The sequence below is a fragment of the Phascolarctos cinereus genome, unplaced genomic scaffold (genome assembly GCF_003287225.1).
Source record: "Phascolarctos cinereus isolate Bilbo 61053 unplaced genomic scaffold, phaCin_HiC Scaffold_4;HRSCAF=312, whole genome shotgun sequence".
Classification (NCBI taxonomy): Eukaryota; Metazoa; Chordata; class Mammalia; order Diprotodontia; family Phascolarctidae; genus Phascolarctos; species Phascolarctos cinereus.
In genome coordinates this window covers 442,562,178-442,588,365 of record NW_027555847.1, presented here as the reverse complement: position 1 = coordinate 442,588,365, position 26,188 = coordinate 442,562,178, and the positions used below count along the sequence as shown (strand labels likewise).

The 26,188-nt window shown below is 35.9% G+C and overlaps 1 long non-coding RNA gene across 3 annotated transcripts in view; it reads right to left on the bottom strand.

Moving 5' to 3' along the window:
- LOC110214740 (uncharacterized) overlaps positions 1-26,188 on the bottom strand; it is a 231,906-nt gene that overhangs the window by 83,629 nt on the left and 122,089 nt on the right. The window contains exon 3 of one of the 3 annotated variants that reach the window (XR_002326356.2): positions 15,153-15,228. The exons of the other annotated variants lie outside the window; for them this stretch is intronic. This is a non-coding gene — a long non-coding RNA (uncharacterized LOC110214740). The remainder of the gene's footprint in view (positions 1-15,152; positions 15,229-26,188) is intronic. 3 annotated transcript variants of the gene reach the window in all.

Sequence of the window (26,188 nt, the reverse complement as noted above, 5' to 3'; positions counted from 1 at the left end):
TAAGAAACTGAGGCAAACTGGGTTAAGTGACTTATCCAGGACTGTACAACTGGTATGTATCTGAGCCCAGATTTGAACCCAAGAAGATGTCTTCCTGGGCCATTGTTCTATCCACTGTACCACCTAGCTGCCCAAATAATAATTTAAGTCATAATAAAAAAAGTAAGAATTTTAAACACACAAAAAATAAATTAAAAATAGAAACTACTAGAAAGCATAGACCATGTTCTATGAATGCCCTATACATGTTTTTTTTTTCCCCCTGGCCATAGCCCTAGCACATTAAATGAATTAATCATGGTTACAAAAAAATGATATGTCCGTTTATTAACTCTTATTTGCTAAGGGGAGACTAAGGGGAAAATACAGCAAAATAAACAATTATGATGTGACCAAAAGCAAGCGATTTAGTAGCAGATATAAGACAAATCTAGAACATTTTAATTCCAAATCCTGTCTCTTAACCACTGATCTAAGGAAACACTGAAGTCTTGGGTTTAAGTCCTGCTTAGAATACTTATTAGTTTTGTGATCCTGGGCAAGTCATTTAACCTCCCTGTGCCTCAATTTCCCAATCTGCAAAACTGTAGACTACAGAAAGGGTGTTTTGAACTCAGTTGCCTCTGAGGTACCTCCTGGCTCTAATTCTATGATTCTTTGGCTCCCACTCCCTCTCAGGGAAGGAGTCAATATGTCTATAAGTACATTTTCCTTGTTTTATCTCAAGTTGATTTCTTTAGTTTTCCTGGTATTGTACCTCCAGTCATCACTGACTTTACATTTAGATATTCAAAGTAACAAATGACCTGATTATTCTCATATCTTCTCCTGCAACATTAACTCAAATTAATTCTGTTTAAATTCCATGATTTCAAAGAAAAATTTTAAACAGAAAGATACCATTTTACCTCTAAGCAGATGAGAACCAAATAATTTAATTTTTTCCTCTGAGACTCATCTTGATAATGACTTCTAGTCACCAGTAACTTTTTTGGTAAATAATATAATTTAATATAGCTCTAAAAGCAGAAAATTAAATCATTCACACTGAATAGACCTTTTAATAGGAAGCTAACAAGTTGCTTATCTTGCAGGCTCTTTATCTAAAACTGCTGATTCTGTGCTTGCTACCCAGAGGTATATGCAACACGTCATACAGGTGCTCTGGGCCTCAGCTTCTTCATTTGTAAAAAAAAAAAAAAAAAAAATTGTAGCAGCTGATCTAGAAGGTCATTTCCAAGGTTCAATATTCAATTTTCTAAAAATACCTGGGACAACATTCTGACCATGAGGTCAAACAATTATGTAAACGGAAGTGACTTATTTGGCCTCTACCATATAGTTGAATGCTTTCCCACAGATCTTAAATTGTTTACTGGTGATCTCCCATTGTGCTACATGGCATTTTCTTTAGCTGAAAACCACATTCATCAAGCTCAAGTTATGATTCATTTTATACATAATTATGTCCTCCCTCCTTCAGCCTGTGAAGAAGCAAAATGAATCTCCACTACATCAAGATGTTGAATCAAGAGACAGTCTCCTATGTATATCTTAGACTCCAGTAGACCTTTAGATACTGAAATGCAATTAGAGAGTTATAATTTCACTGCTCAGTTGGAATCAATTTGATAAGTATTTATTATGATAAACACTGGACCTAAAAGCACTGTCAGATATAGGGGGAAAAAAGGTATCCAGCATAAAGCCTACTTGTCAAAGGCCATTCAGTCTTATTGAGACGATGTAACTAACATATGAAAAATTAAAGAATATAATTATCACAATTACTATAATTCAAGAGGACCAGTGATGATGAAGCATGATATCTCAGTGTGCAAAATAGGATGAGAGTTTGTTTGTTTGTTTTCCAAAGGGAGAGGGTAAAAGAGAGAAAAAAAATTGATGTTAGCTGAAAAATAAAGTTTTATAACAAAAACTTTAAGCATAAAATACAAAACAAATTCATTGGCCATAGTCTTGTTCTGATTCCTCATCCTTGCAGAGAGACAGCAGGTTCTCCAAGGATATGCCAGTGCAATCTCTGGTAGGTCCTATCACTGTGGAAAGGCTTCGAGTATGCCTACTGTCCAAGTACAAATCTAGGTAAGATAAGGGATGTTTATCACCAGATTGGTCACAAGTTGTTGAATTTTTCGGAACAGTGATTTTTAAAAAACTCCTAAATTGTAGAATAGTTGTATTGATTAAGGGAATCCCTATGCCTCCCCAAAATCAGGTGCTCCCATTGTTAAAGTATAATGTGAAATATAATATAGTGCGCTAAATATTATGTAATCTAGGGGTCAAGGGGGCAGCTAGGTGGTATAGTGGATAGAGCACTGCCCCTGGTGTCAGGAGGGCCCCAAGTTCAAAAGCAGCCTCAGACGCTTACTAGCTGGGTGACCTGAGCAAGTTACATAACCTTATTTGTTTCAGTTCCTCATCATGAGCTGGAGAAAGAAATGGTATTTTGGTGTCTTTTCCAAGAAGACCCAAAATGGGGTCACAAAGAATTGAAAATGTCAGAAAAAACAACATGAGAAGAACAAAATCTAGGGCCAAAATGTTTGGATTAAATAAAAATCACACAAGTGGTCAAATAAGGAAGAAATCAATATTTAAAACTCCTTGAATGGGTTTTTATGTATGAAAGAGATGAAATAGAATTAGGAAATGGGTAGGGTATATATAATAGGAGAGAAAGGAAGAATAGGTTTTTAACCTCAGATTTTTATCTGAAAATAGATGTTGTTTTCCTGTTGCGTCTTCCTCCATGTGTATTTCTATTCTAGATGATAAAATAGTTCATATGTAAAAAAAAAAGACAGGAATTCTATCATGGTAAGAACATATTTGAAGTTCGAGTTCATTTCTAGCCAGTATTATTTTTGGAAGGCAATTGTTAAACTGGAGAATATAAAAAAGAAGGCCACAGAAGTGGTGAAAGATCTACCTTGAATTAATAACTAGCATTAATATAGTCCTTTAAGGTTTTCAAACTGCTTTACTTATATTATAACATTTTTCCTCACAACTATTTGAGATAGTTACTATTATTCCCATTTTACAGATGAGAAAACTGAGTCTCAGGTTAAATGACTTGGAAGGAAATTTTTAAAATACTAGAAGTACAAATACAAGAAAACAGAAGCCTAACTTTCATAAATTTTGGTGTGACTCTGAGAGAATGGGAGTGCAGTGAGAAGAGTTAAGTCCAAACATATTGTATTCTAGGTTTGAAAAATAATCAAAGCTCTTTCCTCAGGATTCTACAGGTACTCCTGAGGGGCCAGGACTGCTTTTTTCTCTAATGTTATCAGCTCAAGCCTCCATTTTGTATTAGATGAATCAAAAAAAGCAGGAGTTAACAGTCATTGTGTCAGAAAGAAAAAATAAAAATGCACTGTATCAATAAAGATAAACAAGAAACTTATATTATGCTTAAAGAAATCAAAGATAATAAATAAATATCAATGTTAAACATACACACACACCAAATAACTCTAAATTCATAAAAAATATTAACTGGAATGCAAAAAGATATAGATAGCAACACAAAAATAGTATGAGATGTACGCACACCACACACACATAACACATTCTTAACAGTACACGGGCTTTTATAGAAATAGACCTTGTATTAAAGCAAAGAGAAATTCAAATAAGAAAAAAAAAGAAAAACAGAATACTAAACATACCCTATATAGGTCATAGCGTGGTAAAAGAGTAATTCATGTAAAGCAAGAAAAGACATAAACCTAAATTGAGACTTAATAATGAGGTGCTAAATTATGAATAGGTCAAAGAACAAATCACAGAAACAATAATTACATGAAACATAATAGAAATGAGATAACACATGAAAATTTCTGAGATCCAGTTAAATTCTTCAGAATAAGAACAACAACAATAATGAGATATGTTAACAAAATAGAAAAAGGAACATACTGATTATACAATTTTTAAAATTATCAAGCAAAAAAATGAACCCAAGAAAAAAAAAAGAATGAAATCTTGAAAATCATGTCAGAAACAAAGTAGAAAACAAAATGACTGCCAAACTGATAAAGCAAAATAAGTAAATCTTTAGTCAAGCTGAAAATAAAGTAGAAAGAAAATCAAATTAACAAAATAAAAATAAAAAATTAAAATCACAACAAACCCAAAGAAAATAAAAAGAAAATTAGAACCTATTATATCATATTCCAAGAAAACTGACAATTCAAAAGAAATGGAGGAATATCTATCTGTGTGTGTGTGTGTGTACACACACACACACACACACACACACACACACACATATAAAACTACCGTTTATAGAACATCAAATTGAGATGTTAATCCTATCCCAGAAAAGGAAACTGAAATAGCTATAAATGAAAAATGAAGTCCAAATGGATTTGTAGGCTGATTCTATAAGACTTTTTAAAGAACTGCTAATACCCATAACATACAAATTATGTTTAAAAATTGAAAAAGAAAGCACTCTACCAAATTCCTCCTTTGAGACAAATATAGTCTATTAATATCTAAAGTGTAGAAGGATAAAGCAAAGAAATAGAGGTATATAATAATAATTATTATTATATATAATTATTATTTAAAATATATAATTATTATATATAATTATTATTTATAATATAATATAATTATTATTTAAATTATTATTTAAATATAATTATTATTTTAAAAGAGGTTAAATTAAATATTGGTGAGATTACATTAATTTACCCCAAAAAAGTCATTCGCTATGATCAATTTGCATTTATACTGGGAATGCAAAAATGAGTCAACATTAAGAAAACAATGAATGTAATAAATAATATTTAAAAGCACTGTATCAATAGATGGGTAAATAGCTTTTGACAAAGTACTGTACTAATGTATGATAAAAATGCTACAAAACGTAGTCAGATCTTTTTTATATATGATAAAAAGCATCTATTTAAAACCGAAAGCTAATATTAAAAGCACTGGGTAAACACTAGAAGCTTTCTTAGTAAATAGGAGAATTTTCCCACTGTTTTATATATTTCTAGAAATGTTAGTGATAGCAACAAGACGAGAAAAATTTTAAAAAGACACAAATATAAGCAAAGTGGAGACAAAAACAACCTCTGTCTCCTGATGACATAACACTTTAGTTAGAAAATTCTAGGGAATCAGCAAATCACTAATTAAAATAGTGGTAATTATAAAATACAGGACATAATAATAGAAATGAAAGTCCCATTCAAAGTAAAATGCATAAACTATTTGGGCATCAATATGCAAAACATTTAATATCTACATAGATCTAATCTAATGTATTCTTTTTTTAAAAAAAAAGGACAGCATAAAGAGCTGGAAGAATATTCAGTTTTCATGAATGGGCTGTGCCAACAAAATAATGTATAGCCTTGATGATATTCTAATCAAACTACCAGATACAGGCAAAATAACAAAATTCCTTTTGAAGAAAAAAAAGTCTAGAATATCAAGGGAAACAATAAAAAAAAATAGGTGAAGGCATACCAACACTTCCCAACCTCAATCTATATCATAAAGCAGTAACCATCAAAAACACTTTGTCGGTTTTTCAAAAATAAAAGTAGAAAAGTATATCAATGGAGTAGACAGCATAAGAATCAGAAATAATTGGAGTCAATAATCAAGTGTTCAATAAACTTCAAAACATAAATTACCTAGGAAATAACTCTTGTTTTTTAACAAAAATTACTAAAAATTTGGAAAGTCATCTGACAAATTGTGTTTCAATTAACATCTCATACTACATAGCAAAATTAATTCAAATGGTTATATGATGCTAATATTAAAGTCATAATATAAAAAAACACAAAAATAGCAGATGATATCAAAGGATTTGAACTAATAGTTTTCAAAAGAATCAGAAGCTATAAACAGCTACATGAAAAAATGCTCCAAATCACTAATAATTAGTGAAATGCAATCAAAACATCTGAGACTGGCAAAGGTGAAAAACGAAAGAAAATGTCAATGCTGAAAGGCTTGTGGTGTGCAGGACACACTAATGCATGGCTGGTGGAGAAGTGAATCAGTGAACCATTCTGGAAAGCAATTTAGAATGATGTAATAAGAGGAACCAAAACGTCCATACCCTTCGACCCAGAGATTCCATTGCTTAGCACATAATAGAAAAAAGAAGTCTCATATGCGCCAAATATTCATAGCAATACTTTTTGCGGTGAAAAGAACTGGTAATAAAGCATATCTCCAGTGATTGGTGGGATGACTAAATAAATTACATTATACAGGATCCTAGATTTATATATTAATGGTACCTTAAAGGTCATCTGGTTCAACCCCTTCCTTTAAAGTTGAGAAAACGAAGGCCCTGAGAGGTTTAGTGACTTGTCCAAGGACACACAGATATCAGATCCTGCAGTGATATATCCAACAATTCTTTCCACTGAACCATATGAATATGAAGGAATGTTACTATAATATAAGAAACAAAGAATATGATGAATATAGAGAAGCATGGAAAGATGTATACCGTCTAATAGAGTAAAGTAAGCAGATTCAAGAAAACGATACACACAATGACCACAACAATGTAAATTAAAAGAACAATAATAAAAACGGTCAAAATGAATGCTACAAAATGCTAGTTGCAAAATGTTAGTATAATATTGCCTCCAGTTTCTTTGTGGAAGAGAGATCCCAGAGGCAGCTAGATGGTGCAGTGGATAGAGCCCTGGCCCTGGAGTCAGGTGGACCTGAGTTCAAATCCAGCCTTAGACACATAACCACTTACTAGCTGTGTGACTCTAGGCAAGTTACTTGACCCCAAACGCCTTGCAAAGGAAAAAAAAAAAAAAAGAGAGATCCCATGGTTCCAGAATACTGGATATAACAACAGATTCTTTACAATATATTATTAGTTTTGCTGAATATTTTTTTCTTTAAAAAAATGTTTACATAGGGGCAGCTAGGTGGCACAGTAGGTAGAGCACCAGTCCTGGAGTCAGGAGGACCCGAGTTCAAATCCGGTCTTAAACCAGACACTTGACACTTACTAGCTGTGTGACCCTGGGCAAGTCACTTACCCCCAATTGCCTCCCCCCCCCAAAAAAAAAAAGAAGGAAAAAAATGTTTATTATAACTGACTTTCTTATAACTGGCTCTCTGGGATAGAGTGAGAGGAAGCTTACAGTGGAAAATGTAGGTGGTACAAAAACAAAAGGTATAAATAATTTTTTTTTTTAAAGAACATGTTAAAGTATAGTAGGTTAAACTATCTGGACAAGATATACAATTACTAACAAATTAATTAACACTATTTCTAAAGGAATTTATCTTAAATAAAAACTTGAGTCTAGGGTTTACTTTAAATTAATGACACTGTGGTATTTGCTTTAATATGCTCCAACCCCAAAGCTGATTGTCCAGCTATGATTTTGTACTAGGTTCCCTAATGCTTCAGGCCTAGCCTCTCCACAAATAATTAGCACAGAGGGGGACTAGAAAAGGAAGGGGCATAAGTCAATTATCCTTGATCAATGGAGACCCTGGATCAGAAACTTATCCTTAGGGGTATTCTGATTTTGATGCATTCAATCACAATGCCATAAACTACACAGAAAATTTATGATGGTAACAAGTTAATGAAGTTTTCTGGCCACAGAAACTCAGGAAACTAGCTCCTAAGGCATGGCAAAGTTGTGGTGTGACCAAGGAAATCAATTGTAGTATTTTCACACCAGACCTCAATGTAGCATTACTTGATATAATCAAAAGCAAATAACAAGGTATTAGATTAAGCAGGCAGGATGAATACAACCTGGTACAGATGAGGTGAAAAATATTAAGATGTGAAGCTTTTGGTTAACACAAAAAATAATTTCTCTCTAAAAAGCTGCACTTTCTCAACTAGTCAGTTAACTTTTTTTCACTGTAAAATCATCAGGGATGCTGAAGAATTTTGTTTGTTTATTTCCTGTGCTATTTCAAGTTTAGAAATTATAATCACATCTTCTGGATAGCTACATTTCCCCCCACACTTCATTACACTTACTTGGTCTTTGACTGTTCTTTGTTGTTAAACGTTAACAAACATTAAACTCTAGTTTAATTTTGAATTGAACACTCAACATACACCTAGCCCTTGCAAAATGAAATGAGTTGAACCAGGAGAACAATTTATACAATAACAACATCATAAAGATAATCATCTTTGAAAGACCTAGGAACTCTGATGAGCACCATAACCAAGCCCAAGTCTAAAGGATTTCTGATAAAACATGCCATCTATTTCCAGATCCAGAAAGGATGGATTCAGAGCACAGATTAGCACACATATTGTCTTTCTAGTTTTTGGACATGTGAGAATTTTGCATGCCTATAAAAAAAATACAACTAACCCCTTTTTCTTTTTCTTGGTCATATCATTCTTATGTTCAAAAATCTTTGGTGGCTTCTTATAGTCTACTACAGCGTGAAGTACCAACTACTCTGCCAGGCATTCAAGGTCCTTTACAATCTGGCATTATCCCATCTTTCCAGCCTTATTTCATAATGGTAGCCCTTCACGCCTTGTACACTCCAACCAAGATGGAGAGCTCTTGGTCTGCCCTCAGACATACTATGCTCTCTAGTCTTCATGCTTTTGCTCATGCTATTTTCTAGGCTTCTCTCCCTTCTGGTCCTATTGAATTCCTAACCATCCTTCAAAGTACTATGCAAATGCCTTCTCTCTTATAAGTCTTCTCTAATTCCCTATTTCTGCTAACTTTTCTACTCATAACTCAAATAACACTGTTTTATAACCTTTCTCAGATTGGCTGTATTATTGTAAGAGTTATAAGGATGGATCAAACGAGATAATATTTGTAAAGTGATTAGCACAGTGCCTGGCAGATAGTAGGTACTTAATAAATGCTTATTTCCCTTTCCCTTCCCCTGTGTGGTATAAACATGGTTGCCAGCATTATATGCCTGTTTTATGATGACATGTTTACATGGGTTCTGGATAATGGACAATGCTCTTGTGCTTTCCCAGTCACCAACAAAGTGAAACAAGACTGTGTGCTTGCTCCCGTGTTTTTTACATGCCATTTTCAACCGCGTTGTCAGACACCATCAGTGAGAACAAAAAAAAATGTCATCAAGGTCAGCTATTACATTGATAGTAAATTATTTAACTTGGAAAGGCTACAAGCCAAGTCTAAAGCAGAGTGAAAGTTGGTATGCAACTTTTTGTTCACAGATGATTGCTTCTGAGGCTATGATGTAACAGAGTATAGAACTCTTCTTTATGCCACTTTTGGCCTAACAATTAACACCAAGAAAATAGAGGTTCCCTACTAGCCAGCACCGTACCATCCATATGTGGAACCATTGGTTATAGGAAATAGAGAAGTTTTGAATACTGTGGATAAATTCATATACATTGACAATATACTTTCTAGAGATGTACATGTTGATAATGAAGTCGATGCACACATTGCCAGAGCTAGCTCAGTGTTCGGGAGACTCCAAAGGAAAGTATGGGAGAGAAGAAGTATTGGACTGCCTACCAAACTGAAGGTCTACAGAGCCATCGTGCTGACCTCATTGTTGTATGCCTGTGAAACCTGGACAGTTATACCAATACCAAGCCGGGAAACTGAATCACTTCCATTTGAATTGTCTTAAGAAAATTCTCAAGATCACCTGGCAGGATAAGATATTAGACACAGAAGTCCTTTCTTGAGCTGAACTGCCAAGCATTCAAATTCTACTGCATAGAGTGCAATTCCAACATACTGGCCATGTTGTTTGAATGCCAAACATACATTTGTCTAAAAGACTATTTTATGGAGAGCTCACACAGGGCAAGTTCTCATATCAAGGTCAGAAGAAGCAATACAAGGACACTCTCAAGGTCTCTCTGAAAAACTTTGAAACTGATTGTGTGAGATGGGAGGCACTGATACACCATACTAGATGGTCCTTTGCCAAAGAAGGCTTTGTGCTCTATGAGTGAAGCAGAACTGCAGTAGCTCGAAGTAAACATCAGATGCACAAATTTAGAGATGTCTCCACTCCAAATGTTCACGTGGACTATTTGTGGTAGAGTCTGAGTTCATATTGGGCTGATCAGCCAGGCAGACCCACCATACCTCGACTGTAACATAGTGACTTTGGCCCTCTTTGAGCCCAAAGAACAGCTATTCCCTTTCCCTGTAGGGAGCAATGGACAGAGAGAAGGCCTTGGAGTCAGAATGATCTAAATTTAAGGGCTGCCTCTGATGCATACCATGTTACCCTCAGAAAGTTAACTTAACATTAACTTAACCTTTTTGCACTCTAGACAGCTATCCATGACAAGAAGTCCCAGAGCAGTTAGGTGCCAATCTGCTTTGGTAGAGGGAGTGTTCTCAGCCAAGAGTTCCCTAAAAATCAATGAAATCACAAATCTAATCCCTGTTTCTATCATTATTATTCCCCAGTGTGGTTATTCCACCCTACTTTAAGTCCAACCTACTCAATCTCAGAGTAATTTTTTCTCTGTACAAAACCACTATCTAGGTAGATTGAAACTATGATTTTTAAGGTATTTTTTACTCATCTTTTCAGCTTTTTGGTAATTTGTGCTCAATTCTGCAAACAAGAAAGTGCTAGAAGTTTTAAATGATTTCATTTATTGTAGCAATTTCTCTCAGAAATATTTAAAGGGTCTTTTTTTATTCTAAACATAAAACTTTTTCCTAAATTTCCAATTATATCAGTGGGCATCTGTTCATCACGTCATTTCCTATAGGAGCAATAAGGTAAGCCTTATAAATGAAAAGCAAGACACATTCCACAAAACTGTCTCAATTTAGGCAGAGCTATTACAGACCATATTATACCCAGCAGAGAAAAATGAAGATCCCAGAATTCTCCTGGTTTTGCTTTTGCACTTTATGAAAAGGTCAAGAAAATAACAGCGTGAAAGAGCTCTCTCCTTCCACATTCGATTTGGCAATAAATGTCCATGAGAGAAAGTCACATCATGTTTAATTACATATCCTAACTCACCCTGATTTAATGCTGTTTCCTAATTGTCAATGGTAAGTTTAGATAATTTTGTTCCCATTAAAATGTTATAGCTCATTTTACTCCTCTGGTTCCGTTGCTATAATTGCACAGCAGCTTCTCAAAGCCAAACATCTTTCATTTTATCTGACTCTTGAAGGAATTAGTCATGATTTTAAATATTGGATAGACGAAGGCTATAAAGATATGACCCTGTGTATTGTAGGAGGAGTCATGGGATCCTAAGGATAATCATAGATTTAGAGATGGAAGGGATGTGCAAGGCCTAGATCTAGTCCAACCTCCTTATTTTAGTACTGAGGAAGCTGAAGGCCAGAGACATTGATCTTCTCGTCCAAGTTCACAAAGGTAGCAAATGGCAGAGCAGGGATTCTAATCCAGACCCTCCTATTCCAAATCCAGCACTCTCTCCATACTGTTCCCCTCTGCCTCCCATGCATCGTCATAGACCAGTAATGAGTACGCTAGTGAGAAGCAACTGGCCCACACAGCCTTCATCTGGAAAGAGTGGCTAGAACATGCTGATGGAATAGCAGTATCTCCCTCAAAAATTGAGTTGGAACCCATGTAGCATAAGGATCCCTCAGGGAAAGAGCAGAGCCCAGACTGAATCAGCTGATTCCCCACGCTTTGAGGGGTTGCCAGCAGGCATCATTAAAGTCATGGAGAAATAAAATAAATAGAAGATCCTGAAGCAGAATTTATAGAGTTAGCACTGTTTTTTGACTAAAGCTTATTTTTAAATTAACTAAAATCTGGAGATTACCCATGAAAAAGAAATACAAAGTCCCCAAGTATTGAATTATCTCTGAAAAAATTTTACCAAAAATTAGAAAATCTCTCTGAGAACCATTAAAGAGATACGTGGAATATGATGAAAATTTTTTATGACTAGAAATTACAGGTTATGCATAATAAACTCCCACTTTTCTCTCCCATCCCATTTCCTTTTGTTCTTTAGAATTCAGTCCAAACACACTCCTCTTGGCAGATAAATGGGAAGAAGAAAAAGAATCAGTATTTATTAAGCATCTACTATGTGCCAGGTACTGTGCTAAGCACGTTACAAATATTATCTCATTTGAGTAAGAGGTAACCATGGGTGTGGAACTTTGCAGATGATGGAAGGTTGAATTGCTTATTGGTTTGCTTTTGCTTAGCCATTAAAAAAAAAAACTTCTGTAGTGATACCATGGGAGGGCTCCTAGTGTTATTTTAACTGTTGTGGTCACCATCCCACCTGAGGCTTTTTGCGAGATGGGTGATCTACATTCTAAAAAGATTATAATTATTTTATTATTTATAATATTTCATGTATAAAATATTATTTTTATATTTTATGTATCATAGTAAATATATGCACCATTTCGTCATAACATATTTGTTTTATTAATAGTGTTATTTTACATTCCAATTATTAAAATAGTTTTGATTGGATTTGTATGACTCACGTGTACCTATTGCATTTTAAATAGCAACAAAAAAGTCTTGAATTTGAGGGACTTAGCCAAATTTAGACTTATTCTCCCAAGGTAGAGTTCAATGGGCAGGGTTTATCAAGAAATGATTGTGATATTAAAAATAAAAGGAATCAATAAAACCTTCTAGAAAAAAAATAAGTTCTTTTAACTCAGATCAGTTTTAAACTCAGTTTTAATACAATGGAGTGATATAAAAATCAAAGATATCTATAAAATGCATTTTCTCCAATCTATCCCTTATGAGAGAAGTGGGCAGAAAACTTTGACCTCCGGGCATATAGCTCATGGGCTTTAAATCTGGAAAGGACCTTAGACATCAAGTCCAAACTCCCATGTTATAAATGAAGAAACTGAGGCCCAGAGAGGTTATATAACTTTGAGATCACAAAGGCATTAAAATGTGGAGCTAGGATTCTTAACTCAGGTTCTCTGACTCTAAATGTCATGCTGTTTCCATTGCACAGTGTTGTAGGTAGGTAGATCTAGATAGGCTTATGAAATATGTATTAGGACTTCTTATCTACATAACATAATCCTCTTGAGAATAGGGATTGTACCCATTAGTTATTATTTCTGGAATTTCCATCATTATGACTTACTATGACCTAGGTCATTATGACTTATTTGATATTCAATAATTTAACAAAGATATATAGTCAGCATCTAGTTGGCTCAGCGGATAAAGCACTGGGCTTGGAATCAGGAAAACTCATTTTGAGTTCGTTTGACCTCAGATACTTGTTAGCCGAGTGACCCTGCAGGTCACTTAATCCTGTTTGCCTCAGTTTCTTCATCTGTAAAATGAGCCAAAGAAGGAAATGACAAACCACTCCAGTATCCTTGCCAAGAAAACCCCAAATGGAGCCACAAAGAGCCAAACATGCCTTCAATGACTGAAAGATAGCAGCATAATCAGCTGAATTTATGGTATCTTAGCTAGAGTTCTAGTGTTGACTAGAATTTCCCACAAGGAGGATTCTAGGATAATAACTATAGAACCAAAAGGGATTTAATCTCTTCATTTTACTGATGAGGAAATTGAGGGCCAGAGAAGGGAAGTAACCAGCCCAAGATCACCCTTCTAATAAGACTAGCTATTTAGTGTCTGTTTGACCTTAAAGAATTAATAATTTCATCTAAACACTAGCAAAAATTGCAGCGTGATATTCTTTGCAAATATTGATACTTCCCCAAGAGGGCACTGGAGGGTAGCTCAAGGAGATCTATCAGGGCTCAGAGGAACAGCAGTTTGACGGCTTTAAATTCCATGGCTTCACCGTCAGGAGGTCTAGGGTGAGGATGAAACTTCTCTTGGAGAAGAGTAAATACCAACCAGTCACCAGGCATATCAGTCCTTTGTCCTCATATTCATAACTTGCCATTTTACAAGACAGACCTCTAAAGAGGATTCCTCAGAGCTGATCTGGTTCATTAATATGCAACTTAGAACATTTATTTATTTTTTTATTTTCACGCATTGCTGATTTGGGATCTTGCTAATAAAATTCACTCTCACACAAACCAGAAAGCTGTGTGATGTAACTGGACTGTCTCTGTAAACAGAGGCTTGGAATGCATGCCTATCTTCCCCTTCTACTTGTATAAGCTAAGGAATAATCATAGTAGCTCTGCAATGTATGTGCTCTGAACCCATTCTCTCAGATCCAAGCCTGTTACATCTGCTCCTTCATGGTTCTCTGGTAACCTGGGGGGTTGTGGTGTTGCTTTTCTACTATTATCCACTCCAGCACCTGCCAGCTGTGTTCCCATTTTAAGAGGCCACTGATCAGTCTGTCAGTTTCATTTAACCAATAACTACTAGGCCTGTATTCCTAGATGGACAATAATAAAAATAAAGTCCTCATGTACACAAAAAATTTAATTGCCATCATCTAAATGAAGCCTTTATGATCTCCCAGCTGTTAGTATACTTTCTTCAATAATCACTCTTTTTTCATTCTGTAGGAATCATTCACTAAAGGAGTATGCAGTGGAGTTGCAGGCCCTAAGGAACTTTGAGGAAGTTTGGATATTAACACTTCAGCTTTGCTTTGCTTTTGCTTGCCTGTAGAGTTTAAAGAAATAGACAGTGGAATTACAGACTATGTTTGAGAGAGGCCAGTAAGGTAAGATATTAGTGGTGTTTGCTTAATGTATTTGGTTTCATCCTTTTTCTTATTATGGTGAAGGAACTGTATACAGTTATGCTATGCTTGTATGACTGGACTCCCATGGAACTCAGAAGGGATCTAGAGAGGGTAAGGTGTACTTATGGGTGGGGTGACCCCAGTCTTATTGGAAACATCTACACTAAGGCTTTAGAGTAAGGAGCTCCCCCTTGCTACCTCCAAAAGCACATAGAGCAAGAAAAGGAGGATAGCCAGCTCCATGAGAGCCATAAAGAACTTGGCAGCAACCCAGAGCATCCCCTGGTATTGAGTGTAATACACCAGTTCTGGGAGTGTGATCAGACATGCTTGGAACATAACACATAGCATCAGGCGTTGAGCAGCAGTGCCCCCTGGTGGTTAGATATGTATTTAGCCTTAGCCACAACATTAAGATTCTTGCATGCACTGACTGCTTAACTTTTTGTCAGTATATTGCCAATACTTAGCAGCGTACCTGACAAGTAGTAAATTCTTCATCAATGTTTATTGACTGACTGATTGATAGCCCACTTTTTTGCAGTAGAAGAGCACTGAAAAGAAAGTAAAAGCACTTTGATTAAAGGATGGTGAAACAAGTTATGGTACATGAATGTAATGAAATACCGTATTGCTTAATAAGAATTTATGGATATGATAAATACAAAGAAGCATAGAGAAATCTAGGGAACTCTCTGGTGAGAAAATCCCCCCTACTAATTCAGGTAAGCACCTTCTCTGAAATTTAGATCTTAGACAGTTGTCCAAAGCAGCAGGATGTTATGTCAGAGACAGGACCCAAACGCAGCATCTTCCTGTCTCCAAGACAGCATCTCTATCCATTATGCTATGCTGCTAATGCAAAGTGAAGTAAGTACAACCATGAAAACAACATACATGGACAAATACAATATAATAATGGAAAGAACAATATGGCAATAAAAAACTGAATACTGTGAAATTAAAATGGCCAAGGTTTTCCCAGGAAGCGATATGAAAATGTACCTCTTTCTTTCTATGCAAAGTTGGGGATTACACATGTGGCATAGTGCATACAAAGTCAGATTTTGGGGATATGTTGGTTAGTTTTCCTGAACTCTTTCCTCACCTCTTTTTTTTTTAATCCTTTGTTTAAAAGGGATAGCTTTGTTTAAAAGGAAAGGAAGGATTTGTGTGTGGGGGGTAAATATAGGTTATGTCAAGTCAAGTCAAATGCGGTCAACAAATATTTATTAAGGTTTATTATGTGTAAGCCACTGTTGAGGCTAGAAATACAAATATAAGCAAAAAGAAAGTCCTTGCTCACGAAGAGCTTACATTCCAATTGGAGAAAATAATAAATAAAAAGAAGCTGTGATTATTTCCAATTTATTCTGTCTATATCTTGTTTGTACATAGCTCCCTCATTAGATCACAAGATCCCTGAGGGTACATAAACTTTTCCAAAACACAGTGTTGAATAAAACATGGACCAATATCTTAGTGGTTGCTATTGTTGTGTTTGGGGAAATCACAGCAAGAATGGTACATTACTCCCTGTTTGTCACTGACCCTACCTAACCTATTACTCTTTAGAGGATTATTAGAGCAAAGCTGATGTGTTTGGATTTACCAGAACAATTAGTTTCCATGTACAGTGCCCCTAACTTTAGATCAATAATGAGACCATAGCTTTTGCTTGAGTTAATATACAATAAATAATGTGTCAGAATTGCCTGGAAGAAGTGATCATAAGCCATGCTTCAACAGGTTATTTTAACAGGATGATGGGAAAGTGCTTTGAAATAAACACTACCTTTGCGGGGGGAAAGCTGCTTGAAGAAGAGAGTTGTTGTTTTTTTTCCCCAATCGCTTGATTTGGCATCAAAAAATCACTATAATTACACAATGAAAATCTAAATGCTCAACCTATTTTGTGATATAAGACATTTTCTGAGTTGTATATGGATTCAATGGGGTTGAAGATGGTGAAAACATTTCCACAAGGGACCTAACAATAACAGATCTCCAACTATATTACAAAGTGACAACCATCAGAGCTATCTGGTACTGGCTAAAAAATAATGGTGGATCAGTAGAATAGACTAGGTACACAAGACACAGTAGTAAATGACCATAGTAACCTAGTGTTTGATAAGACCCAGCTTCTGGGATAAGAACTCACTATTTTGCAAAAAGTCCTGAGAAAACTGGAAAACAGTTCCTGCCACATTGGATATAGACCATCATCTTACATCATATAATAAGATAAGTCAAAATGGGTACATGATTTAGACATAAAGGGTGATACTACAAGCAGATTAGAAGAGCAAGGATAGTTTACCTGTCAGATCTATGGAGAAGGGAAGAATTCATGACTGAACAAGAGATTTACTAAGTGTAAAATAGATAATTCTGATTATATTAAATTTTAAAAATTTTGCACTAACAAAACCAATGTAACTGAGATTAGAAGGAAAGCCCAAAACTGGGAAACAATCTTTACAGCAAGTGTCTCTGATAAGGGTCTCATTTCTCAAATATATAAAGAACTGAGTCAAAATTATAAAAAAACAAGCCATTGCCCAATTGATAAATGGTCAAAGGATATGAACAGGCAGTTTTCAGATGAAGACATTATCTAAATATTTACTGAGATTAGAGAAGTGTAAATTAAAACAACTCTGAGGTACCACCTCACACCTATCAAATTGGCTAATAGGAAAGAAGAAGAAAAATGATAAATATTGGAGAGAATGTGGGGAAAATTGGGACACTAATGCATTGTTGATCAAGTTGTAAACTGATTCAGCCATTCTGGAGAGCAATTTTGAACTATGTCCAAAGGGCAATCAAACTGTGCATGCCCTTTGATCTAGCAATACCACTACTAGGTCTTTATCTTAAAGGGATCATAAAAAAAGAGTAAAGGACCTATATGCATAAAAATATTTATAGGAGCTCTTTTTGTGGTGGCAAAGAATTGGAAACTGAGGGGATACCCATCAATTGGGGAATGGCTGAGCAAGCTGTGGCATATGAATGTAACAGAATACTATTGTGCTATAAGAAGTGATGAGCAGGCAGACTTCAGAAAAACCTGGAAAGACTTACGTGAACTGATGCAAAGTGAAATGAGGAGAACATTGTAAACAGTAATAGCAATATTGTGTGATGATCAACTATGAATAACTTCATTCATCTCAGCAATACAATGATCCAAGATAATTCCAAAGGACTCATGATGGAAATGCTATCTACATCCAGGAAAAACAAACAAACTCATAGACTCTGAATGCAGATCAGTGCATGCTATTTTCACTTTCTTTTTTCATGTGTGTGATTTTTTCCCCCTTTTGGTCCATTTCTTTTTTCACAATGACTAATATGGAAATGTTTTATATAATTGAATATACATAACCTATATCAAATTGTTTAACATTTTAGGAAGGGGGGAGGGAAGGAGGAAAAAAATTGGAAGTCAAAATTTTATTAAAATGAATGTTAAAAAGTGTCTTTCCATGTAACTGGAAAAAATAAAATACTACCTAAAAGCCCCTCAAAACAGAAAATAGTCCCTCAAGGAAATAACTGCATGATTGCATGATTCCTAATTTTTGGTTTTTGTTATCTAGAAGGAGGCTTGGGCCTCTTGAATTATACTGTAGAGAATCAGCATTTTGTTTTGCATGGCAAGTTGAAAGTTAGAATTAAACACAGTGTAGCACAGACTCTGGGCTCACTCTTCCAACCCAGACTTGGACTATCAGATCAGGTCCCCTGAGTTCAGTTCCTATATCTCCCTTTTCGGTTCTAGCTTTTACAAATGGACTTCAACTGAGAAGGTATAGCTAAGGACCAACTTACAATAACACTGAAGAAACACACTTTCCCCTCTGCATACCTCAGACCTTGGGGAGAGTGGATTCACACTTTAAAAGATTTCTGAGAACCATTTCCCTTATTAGGGTCACTCCTGGATATAGTTAGTCACCCCTTTCACATTGCAACTTCCCCCATTGTGGTTTTGATATATCATGGATTGGCATAAGAAACTAAATGGGAATTTTTTGGGAGCTTCATGGAAGCCACAAATAACACATGAAGGTCAGCAGATAGCACAGAAAAAGTTTAGAAACTCAGAAATGCATAAAATACATGCATAGTATTATATAATAATAACATTTTATCTCAATACCATAATAATTCAGACTTCTTCTCTGGCACAAAGGGAGGGCCAAAAAATTTCACATGGATTTTGCAGATCATGGGGCCACCACATCCCTAACTCCCACTGTGTAGAAGGGATGACTGACTGTATGACCAATGAATGAGTCATTGTTTTTAATTAAAAATTTAATTAAACAGTGTCTTGTTGTCTGGGCAGTTCACTGCTGTCTTGGGTCAAACAGGTGGCACCTCAGGGCTGATTCCTAACTGGACTTGGCTGATGCTGGTACTGGCAGAGAATGGACTCTATTTGCTAAACCTCTGGTGGCTTACCATTTTAGGAAGGGGAGAATTTAGAAGTCCACAAGGGAGTAATTTGGTATTTATTGTCCATACTCACCAATAATCAAGAAAGAAATGCAGACAAAAGAAATAAAGACATTATGCATTCATGGCCATATGATGGCCGGGTAGAAGGATATAGGACAATAATGGGCCTTCATTGGCCAATCCTTCCATTATAATCACTTTCAAGGGCTGATTCTGTTTTGCAGTTTCCAGCCTTTTTCAACCCCTGGTCCTTGACTTTAATTTCTGAGCCAAGTTACCGTAAGACCTCAGGGAATTTCCCAGTTCTTTCCTCACCATGGAGAAAGTCACAGGCAAATAATCTGTAGAATCGAGTTTTAAAGTAACAAGTGTACTTAGAGGTCACTTTAACGAAAGCTTTCATTTTCTAGGAACCCTTGTTTTTTACAGATGAAGTTCTGACTAATTTGTTTAAGGTCACATTTCACATACATGATGAGGCTGGGGCTCAGACTTGAGTTTTCTAGTTCCACTTCAGGTGTTCCTTCTGCTATATCCAGTTCTTAGTTTTTTGCTCCTTACTTGAATACCAACAATAAAGTAATCAAGAATAGCAAGCACTCAAATTTATACAAAGCTTTATGGGTTTTTACATTTTATAAATATCCTCTGATCTTCATCCTAACCATAGGAGGTTCAAATAAGTTGAGAAATTTGCCCAAGGCCTTCTGATAAGTAGCTGAGTCTGACTCAGTACTCACTCAAGAGTGATAGGTATTTGAGTTACTTGAGAAGACTTGAATAAAGTTATGTGGAACCAAGAAAACAGAAACAAAAGAAAGAATATGCATGGTTACTATAATGTAAATAGAAGTATCTCTAAAAGGCAGAGAACTCAGGTGAATTTCAATGAACAATCTTGGCTCTAGAAAAGAGAGAAAGTAAAGAAATGGGGAACTATAAGTGAAGAATGTATTATATGTGGTTAGACTTAATTTGTTTTAATCACTGCTTAAGCTGAACTATTTTTTGCTCTTTTTTAATAGGAGGCCAAACTGGCCTTTAACCTGTGGATGGCTGGAGCCAAACAGAGCAGGCTCCAGACAGGAGAGTCAGGAACCAAACAGAAGTTTAATTTCAAAGTAAAGGAAACAGCTTTCAAGCAAGGCGTGCCTAGGCCTGCCCCTAGTGGGGGAACCCAAGGCAGTGTGGGGTGATCTCAGTACTTATACCCATGGCTACAAAGTGAGCTGTAACTCTGACAATGAGGGGTAACAGCAACAATGAGAAAAGTTTGATTCATAGCAGGGCTTCTTCATGACTGGAACATGGTTACTTGTCCGAGCTCAGAGAACACCTGGTGCTGGTCAAAGCAATATAATTATGTGATTTTTGCCAGAGGGTGAGATGATCCTGAGGAGGAGTGCAAAGGACTGTTGTTAAGCCAAGTTCAGGGCATAGCTTGCTTGCTGGGCCTCAGCTCTGGGTGTCTTCTAATATCTTGACAGAGGACAGGTTCAATTACAGGGCTGAGGAGTATATCAGAAAATGACTATGATGTTAAAAAAAAAAAAGCCAAAATCAAATGTGTTAATAAAATTAAATATAAAGAGAAAAACAGGAAAAAAATAGATTGGCTTGTGGATGGTATTCTATTTTCAGATTCAAGTATCAACTAGCGTTAGTTTATTCTGCTCTCCATGAAAAATCCTCCCCCGGGAACAATTCCTTCAAATAAATCATCATACAAACCAATACAATCCAATATTTGATTGGCCCTGTTAGGGGTATTCAATTGCTTTTCTCTGCCCTACAGATGTCTCTTAAGAACAAATTTAAAATGTTTTTGCTTTTTAAGTGTCTAATATTCCCCAGCTAATCCCCTCACTAACTGCTAGGGAAGACCTTAGTATTGGAAATAGCAAGAGTTACACTTCATCTCCTTTTCTTGCCTTGATGAACGTCATGCTTCACACAAAGGCTTTTTTTTTTTAAGGTATTGTGCAATCCCACCAGGACAGATTCAAAGGAAAGTTGCAAAAAAGAGGAAAAGTGTGAATTACGCATTTCCATTTTCTCTTCCCACCCCACTCTAACACCAATACCCTGACAATTGAATACTCTCTTATGCTACATATAGCCCATCCTGTCACATCATGGAGGAAACAGATTCGATAAAGAGGGAAGCATTATTGACTGTTAATACCTCAATGCATTTATCTTTCAAAGAGAATATGTATTTTTAAAGACTATCTGAGGAGACAGAGTGATGCTTAACCAAAGGAACTTTACTGGTGAATTAATGGTGAATGGTGAATTCTAGGCACCCTGGCACCTAAGTACGAAAGGGTCTCAAGTTACTTTATATGGGCTATTCAGCTAACACATAATTCTAACTTCATAGGATGTAAAATCACAGAAAATCCAAGCTTCCAGAAACTTTAAAGTTCACTTAATTCAACCTTCTACCTATTTTATGGATGAGGAAACAATGGCCCAGAGAAGTGTGACAGAGAGGTGACTACAGCACATGGTCATATTAACTATTAAATGGTAGAACCGGGTCTAGAACTCACATCCTGGAGGCAAAATTGAAGGACTGCTCAAATATTTATATGGAAAAATACATACTAAAGGAATCATCCATGCAGAACCTACAACAGAATGTTTACTGTTAAGAGTAAGAAGTAATTGATGATTCTTATGTTGCCTGAATTAGTTACTAAGACATCAGTGATTAAGACTTTAAGGTTATTTCCAGCTGTAATGGTCTATGACTCTATGAACCTACCACCTAAAACGGAAGACTAAATTTGCTTAAGGGTAAATGTATCAGAACTTTCTGGAAGGCTTTCTGGGACTGCAGCATGGTACAGAGAATGGCACCACTATGCCAGCTTTGGTTTATTATACACAGTGGGGCTGGAATCCCAAGGCTCTTCCTGAGTTACTGAACACTACTATTACCTAATGAGGCATAGCTCCTTTAAAGTGAACCAAGTAGTGCAGATCTGATGTTGAGGAAATTAGGAGTGGAAATAAATCACTCTGGAACTAACCACCCACCTAAAAGGAAATCAGAGTGATTTTTTAAAAAAGAAAATATAAAATCCTTGCAAATCAAAGTCAGCAGTAAATTCCATTTCTTATAGAAAGTCATGGTCTCCAGGTAGAAAGGGCAAGCTCTACTTCAATTCAGGAGATCTGAGCTCCAATTCACTTAACCTCTCTAAGTCACAATTTTTTCATCTATGAAACCAGGTTAATAATATTGTGACAATTAAAAAATTCTGAGATACATAATTTCTGGGTAGTTTAAACATTTTATTAATAAGGCTAGCATGTTTATTAATAAAAGGATGCTCATTTGGTCATCTCTCAGACCAAAACTCACTTATGGCAGTGGGTTCACAGTTCATATGCCCTTCAAAGAGCAGGTGTTCCAGTCAACTCTGATTGGTTAAACACAATGGGCTATATCAAAATGAGGGTCTTGGGGTATGCGACTTGGGTCACCCAAATCTTGTTCAAAGACTTAGGTGATATGGAAATTGCTCTCTGACAAAAGGGAGAATGAACACTTCCCCAGACCCAATGATCAGAAATGTATTATCCCAAATTTAGAATTTCTTTTACTGTGTTTTACTGTCTGATTACATGTTGGCCTAGGTAAATCTCTAAGAGAGATTTCCTACACTGATTGGTTTCTGTATAAGGAAGTAGAAGAGAAAAATATTGGTCCTAACATAATAATTAGTTATTAAATACAAGAGAAATATTCATTTCTCACAATATTTATATTACCTTCTTCACAAGGTTATAAGAAAAGCACTAAGTTTATATAAATGTGAACTATTATTATTAGGCTAATTCATTAGAATACAGTGATTTAATCAGTCAACAAACATTTATTATCCACCTACTGTGTGCCAGGCAGCATCTATGTGTGCCAAGCACAAAGGGCTACAAAAACAGATGACAAGCTATTCCTATTCTTGAGTAGCTTTCATCCTAGTAGAAGGAAGGGGATGTAACATGTAAATAGATAAGTACGTAACAAGGCATTCTGAGGAGGGAACAAGTGCAGATAATTGAGGAAATGAAGGAAGGTTTCATGTGGAAGTGGACTTTGAAGGAAACTAGAGATTCTGAGAAGAGGAAGTGAGAAGGGAATGCATGAAAGCACAAAGAGACTGAAAGAAAGCAGAAACATTATGAGGGAAATCCCAAGAAAAAGTTGGCTCTTTTTCTAGATTTTCCTCTTAATGCTTTGTCCACCAGATATTAAAATATATTCTGCTGCTTCATTACCCAAATATTTCCAGTAAACTTAATTGTGCTTTAGCCACAAAGAGGACAGAAATTAAATAGCAATAGAAAAGTTCCTAACTGGGAGAGCAAGGAATAGTTTACCAGTCAGATTTATGGAGAAAGGAAGAATTTGTAAATAAACAAGAGATACAAAACATTATGAAATGCAAAGTAGACAACTTTGATTACATTAAAGTGTGAAGTTTTTGCACAAAGTCAATGCAACCAAGATTAGAAGGGAAGCAGAAAGCTAGAATCATTTTTCACATCCAGTGTCTCTGATAAAGGCCTCATTTCTAAAATATATAGAGAACTGAGTCAAATCTATAAGAATAGAAGTCATTCCCCAATTGATAAATGGTCAAAGGATATGAACAGGCAGTTTTCAGAGGAAGAAATCAAAGCTATGTATAGTCACATAAAAAAATACTCTAAATCACTATTGCTTATATCAAAACAACTCTGAGGTACCACATCATACCTGTCAGATTAGCTAACATGACAAAACAGAAAAATGATAAATGTTGGAGAAGATATGGGAAAATTGGACCACTAATGCGTTGTTGGTGGAGTTATGAATTGATCCAACCATTCTGGAGAGCAATTTGGAGCTATGCCCAAAAGGCTACAAAAATGTGCATGCCCTTTGACCCAGCAATACCACTTCCAGGGCTGTATCCCAAAGACATTATAAAAATGGAGAAAGGACCCACATGTACAAAAATATTTATAGCAGCTCTTTTTGTGGTGGAAAAGAATTGGAAATTGAGAGGATGCTCATCAATTGGGGAATGGCTGAATAAGTTGTGGTATATAAATGTAATGGAATACTATTGTGCTATAAGAAATGATGAGCAGGCAGACTTCAGAAAAACCTCAAAAGACTTACATGAAGTGATGCTGAGTGAAATGAGCAGAACCAGGAGAACATTGTACATAATAACAACCACATTGTGCCATGACTGACTTTGATAGACTTAGCTCTTCTCAGTAATGCAAGGATCTAAGACAACTCCAAAAGACTCAAGATGGAAAATGCTATCCACATCCAGAGAAAGAACTTTGGAATCTGAATGCAGAAGGAAGCATACTATTTCCTCTACTTTTCTTTTATTGTTTTGTTCCTCCCATTAGTTCTAATTCTTCTTTACATTGTGACTAATGTGAAAATATGTTTAATATGAATGCATAAGTAGAGCTGATATCTGATTGCCTTCGATCTTGGGGAGGGAGCAGGAGAGAAAGGGGGAGAAAATTCAAAACTCAAAATCTTATGAAGTGAATGTTGAAAATAAAAAATAAATTATTAAAAAAGAAAAATTCCTAACAATTAGGCAGAGATTATACTCACTGTCTAACTTTCTAATTATATCTGTCTGGGGGCTTAGAGTAGCTTTAATTGAATTTACAACTTTTCATCTAAAATAAACTCCCTAAAGCTTGAGAGGAAAGAACCATGTGGACCTAAGGAATCATTATATTACCAACTTTTCTTAAAACAAGTTCATTAGTGTAACAGGATATTATGGAAGAATCAGAGTTCAGATGTGAATTCAGGTTCTCTGACTCTAGAGCCATGACTTACCACCCAGATTCCCTGCTATTGGCCTTCATACTTCCTCCTAGGTCAATTCCTTTTTAGCAACCTTTTTCTCACTATCTTTTCTTGAAATTTTATTTCCCCTTTGACCTACCCTATTATTGTTCCAGACACCATCATCTTCCCAGTCACCCAACCTCAGTAATATCCTTGGTTCCTCACCCACGTATCCAATCCATTGCCAAACCTTGTTATTTCTACATTTACATCTCTCATACTCATTCCCTTATTGACACTCATACAGCCATAAACCTAGTTAAGGCCATCATCACCTCTCACCTAGACTACTGCAATAGATTTCTAAATGATCTTCTCACTTCATAGTTACCCCTATGCCAATCCAACCTCTCTATTCACCTAGCCAAGATAGTTTTTATAAAGCATAGTTTGAACATGTTACCTCCCTCTCTGCTCAATGAGTTCCAGTGGCTCTCCATTGCCTCCAAGATTAAATACAAAGCCGTCTGTTTACAAAGATAGGAAGGGGCCAAGGTAGAGAGACATTTAAATGTCATTTTTAAAAATACTGTATTCCTTCCTTTGCACTCTACAATTCAGATCATAATGGCTTACTTCGTGGCATCCTTGAACACAATAATCCATCTCTGATCTCTGCCTTTTCATTTTCCATTCTCCATGACTGGAATACTTGGCCTCCTCACCTGCCTCATAGGTTCCTTTATTTCCTTCAAGATAAATAAAAATCCACCTTCTATAGGAGACCTTTCCCAGACTCTCTCCTGCCCCAGCTGCCTTCCTCCATTAGATTCCCTTAATTTACTCCATAGATAATTTTTGTTAGTCATTTTTCAGTTGCGTCTGACTCTTTGTGACCCCATTTTGGGTTTTCTTGGCAAAGATATTGGAGTGGTTTGCCATTTTCTTTTCCAACTCAGTTTACAGATGAAGAAACCAAGGCAAACAGAGTTAAGTGACTTTCCCAGGATCACACAGCTAAGTGTCTGAGGCCAGATTTGAATTCAGGAAGATGAGTCTTTCTGACTCCAGGCTTAGTGCTCTGTCCACAGCACCATTAAGTTGCCCCATAGATATCTTCTGTGTACCTGATTATTAACATGTGTTGTCTTCACTAGAATACATGATCCTTGAAGCAAGAACTGATTTTGCCTCACTTTGTACCTAGT